The 16,543-nt window shown below is 38.0% G+C and overlaps 1 protein-coding gene across 1 annotated transcript in view; it reads left to right on the top strand.

Annotated features, from left to right (window-relative positions):
- Positions 1 to 16,543, top strand: part of LOC124167633 — a 795,973-nt gene that overhangs the window by 540,873 nt on the left and 238,557 nt on the right. The window lies entirely within an intron of this gene.

Raw genomic sequence — 16,543 nt, 5'->3', positions numbered from 1 at the left:
TCCCCAAGTAATTGGTTTTAGGCGTCCAAAATATGGGATACATATTGATGAATTTTCCGATCGCTATTGGTGTGGTATTACCTCCTTTGTTACTTGTAAATAAACTGGGAAAATAACATAACCTAACACAGTGGAGTAATTTGCGTATAATATGAAAGTTACTCTATCTTAAATGTTTCATTTTGGGGTAAAATTTAAGAATGTTCATCCTGGAATGCATTTTATATCCCAGTGTCATTTTGATTTCATAATCTAGTGGTATCTTCAGGGGGAAATATTTATCAGCCTGAAAATTTTTTTTTCGTTTGCCGAAAATGAAAAAGAATCAATTTTTTCTCTCGCTATTATAATTTGGGAAGTCGGTATCATTTTTTTCTTAGTACCCCTGGTTTAATAATATTATTAATGCAATACAGCTTCAATTCACTATCTCTCTTTTTCTGGAGAGCCTACTCCCACGATTTTTTTATTTCTAGTTTGTACAGGGCTATTAATTTCGGGGAAGATATTCTACTCCAGGTAATATTTTGACTCCTAATGAAAGAACAGGGATCAGGGATTTTCCTATCACTGTAGATGTGGGAAAACATTCGTTATTGCTCTATTCTGAAATATCCTGGTACATTGACGTACTCCTCTCATAATAGATCTATGATAATTTTGTAACGTATGAAATGAATGTATCTAAATCGTTTCATTTTTTAGAAAAAATAATAATATATTCAATGTGGAATACTTTTTAGCTCTCGATGTGATTTTTCTTTCATAACCTACTGGTATCTTCTGAGGGAAATAATCATCAGTCTGAAAAGTATTTTTTGCGTGCCTAAAATTAGAAAGGATGGCATTTTTTTCACTTGCTATATTATAATTCGGGAAGTGGGTATATTTTTTTCGTAGTACCCCTGGATTAATCCTATTATTCATACCATAAAGCCCCCATTCACACTCTTTCTCTTTTTCGGGAGAGTCTACTCCCACAATTATTTATTATTCGTTTATTTTTCTCACGCATTCGCACGTACAATTTTTTTGTTTTTGTCTTCCACCCCCACCTACTTATTCCCTGGCATCTTCTTCCCTCTCCATTCTCTTTGCGCCCTCTGTTCTGCGTTCTTGTCCTCTTTTTTTTCTTCCTTTGTCTACCGCCTACTCAATCTTATTCCCTTATGCTCCGACGCTTCCCGCCATTTTTTTTGTTTTCCCCCTTCTTTGGGTGGAATGCTTTTATTCCTGCATTTTTAGAAGCCTTTTATTTTCCTCCAAATTTTATTTTAATTCACCACCTCCGCCCCTTCAATTTCTCCCACTTACTTTGCATCTCGCCGTTTTATTCTCTCTGTATTTTTCTCCAGCTCATATCGAGAATTGTGCCTTCTTTCCGAGTGTTTTTTTAATGTGAGTGAGTCTTTTTGTGAGAATTCGCTTTCTGGAGATAGTGAGAACAATCGATCTCACAGTGTGTCTTAAGCCTATCATATGGTATGCCTTTCGGTGCCCTTCGATTCTACGAATGTCCTAGAAAATACCATAATACTGAGAAATTAAAAATCTGATACTAGGATTGCTTAGTATCAGATTTTCTAGCCGTGGTCCCACTGGCGCCTTTCGATAAGTGCCTACATTCTCAGTCGGGTTTATCTCCACGCTTTTTTACCTACCCTTCCTTCATGGTGTAAGTAGCCTTTAAGTGTCGATTGCCTCCTCAACATACCATACTTTAATTGTAAAGGTAGAGTTTACATTATTATATAGGGACATCCGTGAAGAAAATAAAAGAAAAGATGTATTTAATTAGGAAAAGGATAGCAAGTAATAAGTTTGTGAAGAAGTTCTTCTTGTTTTTCATTTTCGGCACACGAAAAAAACTTTTCAGGCTGATAAATATTTCCCTCTGCAGATACCACTAGATTATAAATGCAAAATAACCCTGGGAGCTAAAATGCATTCCAGGATGAGCATTTTTAAATTTTACCACGGAACAAAACATTTATGATAGAGTCACTTTCATATTTTACGTAAATTGCTTCACTGTGTAGGATTATGTTATTTTCCCAGTTTATTCACAAGTAATAAAGGAGGTAATTCCATATCAATAGCGATCGGAAAATGCATTAATATCTATTCTTTATTTTGGACGCCCACAACAAATTACTTGGGGAGGAATATCTTCCCAATATCACCAGTGATGTACAAACACGAAACAATTCAGAAACTTTAAAGAAGAATAAGCTAGTGAAGAGTTCCTTCAAACCAAATTCATTTCTGGACATGTAGTAATGAGATTCAGTAATCTATGTCCTGTGAAGATAAGTGTCTTTGGCGCGGATTTTCTGTAAGTATATTGAGAAATATAGTTTCTGATGGGGCTCCAGGTTCAACGGTAGAGTCAATCTCACGAATATATTACGGAGTAGGATCCTCAAGTATGCCTCTGAATGTATTGTCATCCACTGTGCATTTAAATGGGTTTCAAAAGTCTCAGTTTCAAACGCTACTACGAATATCATCGATTTTAGAGTGTTTCATTTCCAGTTCTCGGGCCCATTTGATTACCGGCGCTCATTATTATAGCTGTTAAACGAATATTGCTCTGTCATTTTCTTTCGCCCGTTTAAGCTAAAGGTAGAATTTCAATTTTAAATTGCTCTTCCATTCTGTCCACTACAATTTGGACGAGAAAGAGAGTCGCTGTCGCGAAAAAGCATTTGCATTCCCAGATTTTCGTATGCAAACCTTTTACTTGTTGAATGTTTTGCTGTAATTTCGTGTCGAAAGGGAAATCTTTGAATTTTTTATAATTTTTTTCTAGAACACGACATTTATATACTGTCACGTGAGGATGTCTGTTAAACCCCTTCTTTTGTGAAAGTATTTTGCCAATTTATTTGGATTTACATTGAGCATTTTGATGGTTACCTCGAGCGGTCTCTCTCCTCCCTATTGAACTTTCCCCTTCAACTCGGATTTATAATAGTAGTACATAGTTGAATAGTTTTATAACACAAAACATCGGATGCAGGAAAACTCTCCAAACCTCCAATATTCATGGTTACATTATTTGGTATCCTTGCGAAGCAAATAGTGAGCCAATATGAACCTTGTACATTGTGATCATTACCAACAGCAAAGGTAAACTTAAAACCAAATAGACTTCCTATAGTATCAGCAACCCACACATTCACAGCTCCAGCATAATTGGCCTTCAATACAGTGCAGTCCTTGATTATTTTCTCCACAGGTCTCCGAGGAGCCCATCTTCGACTCCCTTTCATTCTATCTCTTTTTCATATTCTCTGCTATCCTTTCCTTCGCTTGGCTAACATTGTACCCTCTAACTCTGTTTTCAACGTCCCATCCCCTCACAGTATCCCTTCCCCTCAATGCAAACCTTCACTTTCATTCGTGTTGCATTATTGCATAAAAATGACGTAGTATATTCAAAGCTTGGTCGGTGGCGTCATAATTTTTTAACTTCCTTTAACAATACCCGTCGGACACGGGTATTGTTAAAGGAGCTGTAGATGTGTAAATAAATAAAGCTTTCGTGGCAGCTGTATGAAAGCCTTATTACCCTCAGCGTCAAATTATGATTGATTTTTATTTGAGCTACGATTTTGCTAGGTGAGGGCAGGAAAAACAAAAAAAAATGCATTCGTCTTGTCTAGTGTAGTGGGAAAGGTTGCTGTACCTGGGAGTACAGCGTAAAAGCGTAGCTATGGACGCATAGCTACATACTGATGATTCTTGTGCAGTGGTGTCATGGTACCGGAATGCCGTTCCAGCACTGGTTAACAAAAGGCATAATAGTCAAATAACACTTTTATCAATTTTGATGCCTCAAAACTTCAATTATATGCATTTGTAACAAAAAAATGTAATTAAATAATAATAATAATAATTTTATTTGTCCAGAAGATCATATATTACAGTGAGCCACAGAACATAGATATTGGACACGTCATGGAAGTTAAATGAATCATAAAAATGTAACATACTGAACAGTAGATGTAACACCAAACAATTGAACACAATATAACAATAAGTGACATTCACATACATTTATACATATTTTTAGGGATCAATATAGAACTCTTGGATGCTGTAGTAAGATTTGTTTACAAGATATCTTTTTAGGTCAGCTTTAAATCTGTTCATTGAGGAGATGCTCCTAAGTTTGGGGGGGAGTGAATTATATATTTTTGAGCCTATAGCTATGGGGCTTGTGTAGGAAAGTTTTCGTCTGTGGAGGGTTATGTGGATGGATGTATGTGATCTAGTTTGGTGATTATGTATATCCTGATTTAGCTTTAGTCTATGAAGGTTGAGTTTAACTAGTACACATAGTTTAAATATATAGAGACAAGGAAGCGTGAGAATTCCCAGCTTAACAAACAGTGGTCTACATGATTCTCTTCTAGGTATACCCAAAATGGTTCTGAGTGCCCTCTTCTGCAGGAGAAACGTTTTGTTTAGGAGAGTAATTGTTGACCCCCAGAATTCAATGGCATAATTTACTATACTTAGGAAGTTACAGTGATACAGGGACATTAGTCCTTTATGTGATAGTGAGTTGGTAAGTAATCTCAGACTATATAGGACTGTAGATAATTTTGTACAAAGTTCATTGACGTATATAGACCAAGAACCAGAGTTTTCAATTATTAGACCTAGGAATTTTGTGTTAGTAGTAGGATAGAGTTGGGCATTGTTTAACATCAACTGATTAAAAGTAGCATCATTATTGAATAGCAAGAGTTGAGTTTTTGAGGTATTCAAATTTAGTTTGTTTGCAGCACTCCATGTCCACACTGAGTTCAATACCTCCTGACATTGGCAATGTAGATTAGTCATATTACTCGCTGATATGAGGAAGTTTGCATCATCTGCATACATGATGGGTCTTATGTTGCTGTTTCCGTGTATAAATGAAGGTAGGTCATTGATATATATGAGAAACAACAGGGGGCCAAGAACACTGCCTTGAGGTACACCTACGTTTATCACCTTAGGGTTGGATTTTCCCACTGAGTCGTGTAATACTAGTTCAACTCAGAGTCCTCTATATTGCCATACCACCAAACCAAACTGTTCCATTAGTTGTAGGGATGGGTTCCGTGTTTTTGTTTTTCCTTGTAATCCTGAGGTAAGGGCGAAATGGTTACAAATGTGCGGGATGGATAAGTGGCAACCATAGCTGTCTTCCACAAGTGAGGTGAGTTAGAAGTTGATTTAATTCAATGTATTGGGTAAGTATTCATATGAAGATTAACTTTTTACTTAGTTTCGGCATTAGTTGATGAAATGCTGTGATTTATTTCAAAGTTTAATACCTTTGGTACTCAGTTTTACGTTGTACGTAATGTAAACAGAAAAGAGTGCATAATAATTCCTGCTATTTTTGAGAGTTTTTCATGTTTATAAGGTTATTTGTGGCAATAGTTTTTAAAACGTTCATAATGTCGTAAAACTAATATAAGTAACCCGAGATAAATTCAAGTGATTAATTTAAACAATAAACACCAGAATACGTAACCTATTCACATGATGGAATGCGGTTGGTTGTTATTATTTCGTCGCGTGAAAGTTATACTTGTAAGTGTTCTTGAAAGTTATACTTGGAACCATTTAAGTGCTTTCACGTTTGAAATACAATGAGGAACTTTTACGTGCGATGGAATCAATGATACCAGTTTTTATTAAAGACTTACTGAAATAATGTAATATTTATGTCCCTTTTGGAACTACGTTATTGGTAACGAATGTTTGCAGGTGTTTGTATTCGAATTCATGATGGATTTTACATCTTGTAATTACATGCGATTTGTAAACAGCGAAACCTTCCTTAATTAATATAATAGTCAACATACAGTTTATAATTATTAAGATTAAGGTAGGTTTCCATGGAGTTCTAATGAAGTGATTTGGGAGACTCCCTATCCTTCCAGCGCTGCCTTCATCAATTCACTGTAAGGTCTACTTCCTTTCAATTTTTCTAAAAACCCTATTCTTTTCCTTCCCCTCCCTCGTTTCCCCAACATTCTACCCTGTAACACCATTTTCAACATCCCCTCCCCGCTAATTATTCGCTCCATCCATAAATTCTGTCTCCTCCGTACCTCATCTAAAAGCTGCCTCTCCTTGCCAACCATATCCAGCACTTCGTCGTTCCTTTTCCTCTCCGTCCATTTCACCTTCTCCATTCTTCTCCATACCCACACCTCGAATGCCTCGAATCATCTCTCGTCTTCTTTCCTCAATGTCCACGTTTTCGCACCATAGAGCGCTACACTCCAGATCAAACTCTTCACTAACCTTTTCTTTAAACTCTTACATAACAATCCTCTAAGAAGCTCCTTCCTGTTCATGAACGCCTCCTTTGCTAGTGCAATTGGCTTCCTGATGTCTTTGCTTCTGTGTCCGTTTTCCTCTAATGTGCTGCCCAAATAGTTAAACTGCTCTACCTGTTCAAGTTTTTCCCCACCTACTTTGATATTGAATCTCACATTCCTCGCTCGCGATACTTTAGAAAACCGCATTACCTTAGTCTTCTTGTGATTAATCCTCATTCCATACTCCTCGCAACGCTCATATAACGCATCCGCCAGAGCCTGTAATCCCCTCGCTGACTGGCTAATCAGCGCCTGATCATCCGCGAACCTTACCGATTTCAACAAAATTCCTCCCACTTTCACTCCAGCTTCCAACTCGTCCCACGCTTCTCTTACCATCTCCTCAGCGCATACGATAAAAAGTAGGCATACGCAGCGATAGAGGACAGCCTTGCCTCACACCTCGGCCAATGCTTACCCAACCAGGATCTCCGTCCGCTACCCACACTTGCGCAGTCTGGGCCATATACAGATTACAAATAAGTCGTCTATCCCTCCAATATACACTTATTCTGTTGAGGATTTCCATTAACTCTAACCAGTTCAAGCTATCTAACGATTCTTCAAAATCCTCGGAACAGGCATATACGTCCAGGTCATATTCTAGGTTCCTCTCCACCAGGGACCTCATTATCGCTATTGCATCACGAGTTGACTTCCCTTTTCTAAAACCAAGCAGATATTCGCCCGAATACTTGTTTGCCCTCGCCTCCATTCGTCTGTTAAATATCCTCAGCACCACTTTCGTCGCATGCGATATTAGGGCGGTAGACCTGTAATCTCCGCATTCCACAGCTTTCTTCTTTTTCGGTAGCGGAATTAAACCGTCTTCACGAAATCTTCCGGCCAACATCCCTCCTCATATATCCTGCGTACTAGTTTGAAAACCCTTTTCTTAACTGCCCTCCCTAGATTCTTCAGAAGCTCACACGGGATATTGTCCACGCCCACTGCTTTACTAGCCTTCATATCACGAAGTGCTTTCTCTATTTCCGAATCTAATATCCCCGGCCCAAAATTATCCTCCCCCACTTCACTTTCATCCTCTAAAGTCAATCTCTCCGGTCTGTTCCTTCCTTCATTGAGATCCTCCACGTATTCTTTCCATCTACTCCGTACATCTTCTCGCTCGGTTAGCATCCTTTCATCTTTAGCATTAATGTTAGACATGGCTTCTCCTGTTTTGCCGCCCGATAGCGACTTAACTTTGGCGCCTACTTCTCCATCCTTCTGAAAATTTTCCATTTCCTCAATCTGTCTTTTCCACCAATCCTACCTTGCCCTCTTAGTTTCACGTAGTAATCGATTATTTAGTTCCCTATACATTCTTTTGCCCTGATCTGTGTCCACGTTCTTCCACTTCCTTCTTTCCTCCATTTCTTTTACCATTCCCTCGATAATTCAAGGCTTCTTTATCCTTCTGCTGTCAACGTAGCCAATTGACTTCTCCGCCGCATTGACTATTCCTGTTTTAATATTATCCCACCCTTCCTCTTCAGTCTGTGTACTTCCAGTCTCCCGTATACTAATAACACTTGTTCCTGATATCCTCCCCTTCAGGTTCCTCCCCTTCAGGTTTTCTACGTTCCATTTCTTTGTCTTTCTAACTTTATTACATAAGTCTTTTGAATCTTACGTTACATTTTATAAGTACTAGGTTGTGGTCTTAATCCGCATCTGCTGCTGGGAAGCTACGCGAATTTTTCACACTATTAATAAACCTCTGTCTTACCATAATATAGTGTATTTGATATCTCCCTACATCCCTTGGACTTTTCCATGAGTACCTTCGCCCTTTATGATGATTGAACCACGTGTTTGTGATGAATAACTTGTTTCTCCTGAAAAATTCTGCTGCTTTCTCATCCCTGTCGTTCCGAATTCCTAATCCGAATTCTCCTACTTCGTTTCCATCCCTCCCCTCCCCGACTAAAGCGTTCCAGTCCCCCATCACTACCAGATTTTTCTTACCCGGGGTTTCTCTAATTATTTCCTCGAGCTGTTCATACACCTCATCTACTTCTTCCTCCCTATGATTGCTAGTGGGCATGTAAACTTGGACCACCACAAGGTCGGTGGGCCGCGCCTCAATTTCTATCACCAGAATCTTATCGCTTACCTGATCTATACCTACCACACGCTTAGCCATCTTCCTGTTTAATACTAATAAGGATACCCCTCGCTGGCTTACCTCCCCACCACTATATATAACCCTATACCCATCACTCCAATAGTCCCCCCCAACCCTCCACCTCACCTTGCATAATCCTAAGATATCTATCCTCCGTTTATCCATTTCCCTTTTCATATTTTCTAACTTCCCTGCCCTCATGATTGTCCTCACATTCCACGTCCCTACATTTATAGCCGACTTCTTCTTCTCCATCTTCTTGGTCTTCTTCTCTCTTCATTGCTGCTGCTGCTGGTGATGATGATAAGTCTCTGCAAGGAGTTCGCATGTTGACGACCCCGATGACCTTGCCGACCTCGCTGCCGTGCATGACACCCATCCTTTGCGGACGGGTCCCGGTCGATGAGATTCCGAGGCTCATTTGGTTGTACTCCATGTTTTCAGGGAAGAGATAGTTGGTAGGGTTTCCCACTTCCATTCCAACAGTGTTTTCCATGTGACACCATCACGTGGACTACCTTTCGTCCGGCTCCTACCCTTCGACCTATCTAGCATGGGTGGCCCTACCGGGAATAATTTAGAATTAATCCCGCCAGTGCAGCTCTAGGGGTTATAGGGACGCGCAAGCCTTTCCACCGCGACAAGGTTGTAGCCCAGGGAAAGGCAACATGCAGTACATGCACGTAATTATTTAGCCATTTAATCATTATGAAAATATTTTCGTGCGAGTTATCTTCGTTTTCCTTGCCACAGGTGCACTTATACAAATCAAAATTTGAACCCGCTCGGAAGGAAGGCTGGAATAAATTAAAAGCCTAATGATGTTCCGACGATTTTCGACGTCGCGAATTATCCTTAGCCTATTACACCAAAGAGGAGACCTCTCATATTCCATTTATCGTATATCGTTTCATACAAATTTTTTGTAAGAAACCAAAATCTGTGGTATCTCGATAGTGTCCCTTGGAAAAAATCACCTGTGTGTAATTCATGTTTGGCATAGTCGATGGCTGGATGAATCCAAGGTTTCGTTTCTTGGAGGGGTTGAGTATTTTTGTGGCTACATGCAGTCTTAGGAGCTGGAGATACTGAGCGTGTCTTTATTTGTGCTTTTATTCATATCATAAGCACCTATTACCCTGAGTTATGGACTCCTAAAATCTATTGTAGTTTGTCTTTTTCTATTATGCCTCATTATAGTGTCTTTAGGTGGTGTAAGTCATTTCTCATCTTCCATACGTGTCACTTGCGCTTGGTATTTTGGTGAGATATGACTTTATATGTATATTTTTAAATGAAGTAATTGTTAACATTATTTTTAACACAATTTTTTGAGAAATCAGCACAGCTGTTGAAAAATAGGCACGCAGTCTTTGTTAATGCTTATCATCTATCAAATGAGGTAGCTTCTCAAATTGACGTGTTTGTTTGAATGTAAGATTGAACTATCCATTACAAGTTCTTTTCCTTCACATTGCCTTTTATTTATATTCTGGAAAATTTTCAGTTATACCATTTTTCATTACTTCTATAGCATCAGCCTTGCTACTTTACATTGAAAAATTGTTTTCAAAATACTTCTAGAGTAATTATACGGAGTCACTGGGTGCTCTTATGTTAAGCTGTTTTGGTGGTCCTTGACTGTCAATATAAAATAGTATTTTCAGTGATTATTTAGCGCAATTGACTGTCAACCCAATAAAAGAAGGGTTCTATCAGGTCGTAATACGTTTAGTCTTTGCCGTGGTTTTATTTTTATTTTCGCCGTTTCCATTGTTGTCATGCCTAGAAAATTTTTATTTATGTTACCGAAGGTTTCGGGAATTAATATCAACTTTCCGAAAATTACCAACATTCTTTGCACACCAAATAAACGAAGAAATCTGCCCATATCTCCTTATCGGTAAATGGGCTGCTAGGACTAACAATGGCGGACGTCCTGATTCCCATAGTGGAAGCCTATGCGACGACTCGACATGATGAGAGAGTAGTGTTGAGAGAGCAATCTAGAGGACTCTGAGTTCAACTTGCTGAGTTCTGTTTCTCAAGTATGAATCTAACCATGCCAATGCATTACCTCTCACTCCATAGTTACAACATTTTTTTAAGAGGGTTTGATGGTCAACCATATCAAATGCCCTAGAGAAGTCTATGAAGAGAGCAGAAACTTTGTCTCCATTATCAAATGACTCTGAGATGAAAGTCCAGGCATCCAAAAGAGCATTGCCTGTCGACCTACCTTTGCGAAAACCCCACTGAGAGTCAGAGAGAATTGCATTCTTTTCTAGAAAAGAGATCAGCCGGTTATAAAAAATACGCTCAAATACTTTTGATAGCTGAGGCAATAGAGAGATAGGTCGGTAGTTGCCTACATCATTTTTGTCACCCTTGTTTTTATACACAGGTACTATTCGGCTAGGCTTCAGTTGGTCTGGGAAGATACCAGTGGACATCGAGGTGTTAATTAAGTGAGTTAAAGGTTTAACCAATAAGTGTTTGCATTCAGCAAGTATTCTGCCTGGAATCCCATCAATACCTGGAGTTGAGGATTTAGATAAGGTACCTAAACACGATAGGACTTCCTTTGTTCACAGGGGTGAAGGTAGAGGGATGATACTATGGATGCGTTCTTTACAGTGGAATTAGTACTATGACTGCAGGAGTTGATTATTGGGAGATTACAGAAGGCATCATTCACCAGATTGCATATTGTTTTAGAATCAGTGACCAAGGATCCATCGTTATTATAGAATTTAGGGGTAGATGGATTAGCCTTCTTACCAAGCTCTTCCTTAATTATTTTCCAGGTTTCTTTCATTTTATTGTGAGCATTGGCAATTCGTCCATCGTTGTATGTTCTTTTTGCATGCTTAAGTAGTTTTCGGTATTCACTTTTCAGTTTGAGAAATTCGGTATAATCTTTTTTACTGCAGCCCTTTTTACATCTAGATGATTTTACCTTCAGGATTTGTGAGAGGGTAATTATTGTATCAGTGAGTCAAGGTTTACTTTGATTATTGGCGTGGGTGTTTACAGTGACTGTGGGAATGCAATAATCAATATGATAGAGTAGTTTGTCATGAAATTGGGTGTATATGTCATTGAAGTTCTTAAGTGAGTATACTCCTTCCCAAGTTTCGATGGCTAAGGAGTGTTTAAGACATGAAAGATATTCAGGTGAGAATAATTTGAAGGTGGATTTCCTAACATCCTTAGATTGTATTTCCAGGTTAAAGTCAGTCATTACCATACAGTGGTCGGATATACCAAGATCTACAACTAAAGTTGAGGCATTTTCGGAATCAATACTTGTCACCATATAGTCAATTGAAGTTTTGGAAGTGGGCGTCACTCTGGTAGGAACGTCAACAAGACAGTGTAGCCCATAGGACAGGAACAAATTAAACAGGTCTGTACATTGGGGAGAATCCACTAAGGAATCACAATTAAGATCACCAGTTATAATAATTTTATGCTTCTTAACAAGGGACTCAAGCAGTTTATCCAGTTTGATTAGGAACTCATATGTACTCAATGTAAATAATACCTTGAAATAAAAAAAACGAAGTAATATTCCACTTCTTAAAAAAATTGTTAGGAAATTGCGTTCCGGGACTGCTAATTTTGCCATGACGTCACTGGTTCCAGTCCGTTCCATAGAAGCGTCATTAACGTTACAACTTCATGCGCTATTTAATTGGCTTTCAAAAAAGTCCGCAGATTAGCATTAAATGCAGAGCTTTTCATCTATTTATTTTATATGTAATACTTAAAATAGTGAGTAATGGCAGTGAATAGTATTGAAATACATCGAATACATTAGCGCGGATATTATGAACTCCGTGAAACTCGCCATTCAGTGCTTTGGAAAACGTCCTTCGCGTAATATTGGAAGTAGGGTTTATTTCTTCGAATTCCGTCACTTGTGCCTCAGTGAGGACTTGTGTCGTCAGTACCTTGTTTGGTTAAACCCATCCCGAAGTTTGCTCGGAGAAGATGGCTTTATGTCGTAACTGGCTAACCCGCACCGACCGACAATCATGAGATCCGGGTTCGGATCCCGTCTAAGCCAAATATCTTCATGGCGAACCTCATCCTTGGTGTATATTACTTTCCTCCAGCGCGCGATGTTACTAAGTCTCATTTTCATGCATTGCTTTATAAATTCCGGCTAAATAAATTATAATAATCCTAATTTTAGCTCATTCTTTCTGTAATCCGAATCACTTTGACCGTCAGCGATGCGAGGGTCGACTTATGTAAACTTTTCGCGTTAAAAAAAATTAAATACGCGATGGGTCACAACTCACTAAGAGGTCGAATAGAGTATCCTCTTTTGTAATCTTATTGGCACGCCTGATATTTTATGTGATAGCTCTTCGGATTCCCCTGCGTACGAAAACCGTGAATATAACCCGTCAACGGATGACATTGTGCATTATGCCCAATTCCTTGGCACATTCCATTTTCAGCATTTCTTACAGACATAGCCACATTTCTCTTCATCTGTAGAATAGAAGTCGAAGATCTAACCTTCCTATGCTCATCGGCATCTTTTTATCGCCTTATCTTAATCCTCTTATTCTGCGTGTATTCCTATGGTGCCCTGAAGTTTCAGTTTTTTTCAATATTTGAATTTTCTTCTTCCATTTTCCTCGCAACCTTTGGGCATTTCCATTGTTGAACAACCAATACAAATTTGCCTCAGGGCGGCTACAATTTGAAATTTACCCGTGACCGCTGTATTTTATCAATCAACGGTTTCCATATTTGGCTGATGTCTTTTATGGGTTTTGGTTAGTACTGGAATTTCATAACTTTGAGTTAGTGCATCATGCACCGTTCCTTAGCATAATCGATTTTCAACTGACAAAAAATTGCAGCAAAAATAGCATTTCTCTTTAAAATAGGAACGGAATAGCTAACATTTCTGTGTTCATCGCCGTATTTTTATCGCCTTAATCTTCATTTTTTCATCAAAGAATCCTACCATACCAATATTATCAATCAATGGTCTCCATATTTAGCTGATGTTCTGCCAAATTCTCGGTTATTTCAGGGATTGCCTCGTTTTTAGTAAGTTCACTACGCCCATTTCCTTGGCACATTCGATTTCATCGTAAAAATTATTGCAGAAAAAGCAGAAATTCTCTTTCTCTTTAAATATGGTTGCCGAAGAGCTACCTTCCTGTATTCATCCCCATTTTTTTATCATCTTCATCTTAATTTTTTCATGAAAGAATCCTCCCATCTTGCATCTTTTTCTTTGGTGCCCTGGAGATTTTTATCTTTGAATTTCCTTCTTCCATTTCTCTCCCAACCTTTGGGTATTTCCCACCCTCGATCCAGTCCCTGCCCACTTTCTCCTGCCTAATTACTCGCTCATTTTTATTTCCTTCGGCAAAGAAGGCTCTCACCTTTCCCTTTCTTGCACTCTCCTCTGTCTGTTTCTTTCCGTTCGCATTCCTCAGCCCATTATTGCTTTTTGGAAAGAGCGAGAGGGCTTTTTTTGTGTCCCACTCTCAAATCGTGTTCTTTTGTTTGAACCCTTTTTCGGGACTATATATCCCCATTAATTTAATTTTTCTCTCTTCGCTACTTTCACCCGCACCTTTTTTTTTTGTACCTCCATCTCGCCGCGAGGTAGTTATCTTGTACCCTTCGCTTTAAGTCTAGCCTACCTAGTTATGTGGTTGCAGAAATACGAAGCGTCCCTTTAGCGTGTCTAGAAGTGGATGAAAAAAGTCCTCGGCGGATAACCTACAGATGATTGATTTCTCCTTGAGTTTTTTTTATGAAGAAAGGTTCAAAAAGGTTCAAGGATGAGGTGCTTCTTATGCATCAAATAATGGAAAATTTTCCTCCAAGGGAATCATCTTGTCTGGTTCTAGCATCTTTCAAGTGTATTTTTCTTTCTTAGTTCTAAGCTAGAAACCCATTTGTATAATACACATTCTATGGACATATATGTATTGTAGTAATACACATTCTATGGACAAACGCAACAGTCCTTTGTTGAAAACTTATCTTTATAACAACATGTACGGTAAAAGGTTGCTGAAGTATGTTGTACCTCATACCTTTAATTGTATGCCAAAGGCTTCATGTAATCTCAAATCTTTGGCCGACATTAAAAGAAAAGTGAACGATTGGTTAATAAGTTATATTGTAAACTTGTAATTTCTTTATTTTAATCTGAAATGTGCAAAATATATTAAATTATCATAGTTTTGTTTAAAAGCCCCTAAAGTTGAAGTTGAAACTTGTAATATAAATGCTATGCTCTCAATGTGCCACATGTTGTATTGAATAACTGGAACCTTCTGACAAGCCGTATGGCTTAGAAGGACCAAGTTTGTATATGCAAATAAAGGTAATTATTATTAAAAAAAATACTTATAATTTTATCTATGTATATGGAGACATCGATGATTAAAGGGACTAGTACGAGAGCAAAATGCTCTCATCTCCATCATCATTACATAACGTCACAGGACCTTAGATTGGTATGAAGTAGCTCGTATATAAGCCAACCTTTTCCTTTTAAACTTTTATATCTTTTATATATTTTTCTTGTGCAGGCTCATTTATGTATTACATATTGCTACAAGCAGGCTATTGCCATGTGGAAGATTGGGATTTAAATAAATGAATGAAAAGTCTACCTAATTAAGTAAAGTATAGAAAAAGAAAATACAGCTTTAGTATAAAAAATAAATTAATTCTAATATCATACGACTAACAAATGATGATTGACCCAAATACCGCTCTCAACTTCAAATTTACAACTCTCCATAATAAACCACAATTACATCAACCAAGAATCGATGAAAATTTGTTCTTAAAAATTTTGGCATTCGCTGAAAAGACGTAAAAAATATCTTCAGCTCGATCGTTCCACTCGCTTATTCCTCTGTGTAAGAAGGATTTAAAGAAAATGGCTATTTTCTGCCTGTTGGACTTAATTTTGAATTTGCTCCTTATAGAGGTAGGCCTTATCAATAGTATAGCATCCCATGAAAAAATTCGACTCCGGTGTCTCTAGTGTTGAGAAATTATCATAATATTTACCCAGTAACAACAGCAATTTTGAAAATCTTTTGATTGATGGAAAGCAACACCCTACTTAGTTCATCTATCATTCTTTCCTTTTCTCTTTTAACTGCATTATAACTTTTCCTACCTCACTTATTCGATGCCTCTTATTAGACAACTCTTCCCGTTCACGTGTCCTCCTACGATTTTCGTTATACGTGCATGACGCCCAATGATATTGCCAGTTATGTCGATTGTTTTCTTTTTAGGGAATTCAGGAGACTTATATATTCGCCTGCTCTTTCCTCAACAAAAACTATTTGGATTCATTTTATTTGTTATCGTTATCACAAAATTTTCCGACCTCTCCCTCTGGTCTTCTTGGCTGCCCCAGCGGAGATTTTACAGTCCAAAAGGTAATTAAAGAAATTTCTGTTGGCAATAAAATGAATACCAGAGATGATTCGAGAAAGACTTATCGTGAAAGTTTATATATTATTTCCAGAATATTTATAGATTATTCATTGGGATACTTCCCGTTTTGTTCAACGAGTTATCATCGTGATGATAAGTATTATACGAGCAAATTAAGAATATTAAAAATGTTCTTTTGAAATTCCATTATTGTAAACTACCCTTGAAAATAATATTGCTTGATCTGAAATTTTCATGGTTTTATTTTTTGTTATCTTCAAATTGATTGCGTCTCAAGGACTTCGCTTGTAAAAATTTTCCAGACATTTTGTGGCTATCAATTTGGAAAATCTGTGTTAATTATGGATATTTTCAGCTTATTATTTACGAAATACTCATTTGATGGGAGATTTGACATAGTCGGTGATGAATTTATTTATCATTAGTCAACAATCCTAAGACAGGTTTGACGCAGCTCTCCATTTCTCTCTCCTATCCGCTAGCCTTTTCCTAGCTACGTATTTCTCCTATTATACGTCCTTCATAACCTGCCCTATGTAACTCATTCGGG

Source organism: Ischnura elegans, chromosome 11, assembly GCF_921293095.1.
Source record: "Ischnura elegans chromosome 11, ioIscEleg1.1, whole genome shotgun sequence".
In the NCBI taxonomy this organism is placed as follows: domain Eukaryota; kingdom Metazoa; phylum Arthropoda; class Insecta; order Odonata; family Coenagrionidae; genus Ischnura; species Ischnura elegans.
This window is presented reverse-complemented; position numbering and strand designations above follow the sequence as displayed.